The sequence below is a fragment of the Grammomys surdaster genome, unplaced genomic scaffold, assembly GCF_004785775.1.
Source record: "Grammomys surdaster isolate TR1022 unplaced genomic scaffold, NIH_TR_1.0 279, whole genome shotgun sequence".
Taxonomy (NCBI): domain Eukaryota; kingdom Metazoa; phylum Chordata; class Mammalia; order Rodentia; family Muridae; genus Grammomys; species Grammomys surdaster.
In genome coordinates, this window is record NW_021604720.1 from 10,135,161 (window position 1) to 10,136,189 (window position 1,029).

Genomic DNA, 1,029 nt, shown 5'->3' on the forward strand with positions numbered 1-1,029 from the left:
GTGTGTATGTGTGTCTGTGTGGTGTGTGTGTGTGTGGTGTATGTGTGTGTATGTGTATGGTATGTATGTGTGTCTGTGTGGTGTGTGTGTATGTGTGTGTGGTGTGTATGTGGGGTGTATGTGTGTGTGTGTATGTGTGTGTGTGTTGTGTGGTGTGTGTGTGTGTGTGTGTGATGCTCATGCACACACATATGCACGCCACGGCATGCTTGTGGAGGTTGGAGACAACAACTGATGGAAGCCACTCTTTCCTGCTACCCAGTGGGTCCTGGAATCAAACTCGGGCTTGACAGCACGTGCCTTTTCCGACCAAGTTATCTTAAAACAAACTCTCCCTTGATAGACAGATAGATGATATATACCTACATTGTTTATACTTAAATATATGCATAGCATTTATTTAATATATTTGCATGGTTTACAGGTATTTAACTCCTATATGCATCCATTTCTCTCTATATAAATACATCCTTCTTGATAACACTTGTCTAGGATTCTAAATAGTGGAATCAGCTTAAAATCTTGTATAGTGGTGCAAGAATTCATACTTTTGATGTGTGCCCATCCTATCCTTTTCAGGGCAGGAGGTTATGTCCAGTTTGAGGCCAACACTCATAGCCTTTCTCTTTTCTTTATATTAATTGATCATATTGGTTGAGGTTGACAATATATGTCAGCGTCTCTAACAAGCGAACCCCAAAGGTCAAAGGCTAACTCTATGGGAAGGTTAGTTCTTCCACATGCTGTGTGACTGGGCAATCCTGCTTACCAGGCAGCCTCCACCCCCACACTCATTCAGGAACCCAGACTGCTGGAGTTCCTGCCCTCCTCCACGCAAAGCTCACACAGAGATCACCCATGGGCTGGACTGCAGTATAGCCCCACTAGCCCCAGAAGGCAAAGGAACAGGTTAGATTATGCACAAGAAGCTTTAGTACGTGAGTGTTTGTGTACATGTATTACATGTTTGTGTAGAGGTAAGGGTCATGCATGCACGTATCTGTGCATACAAGTGAAAGCCAGCGGATG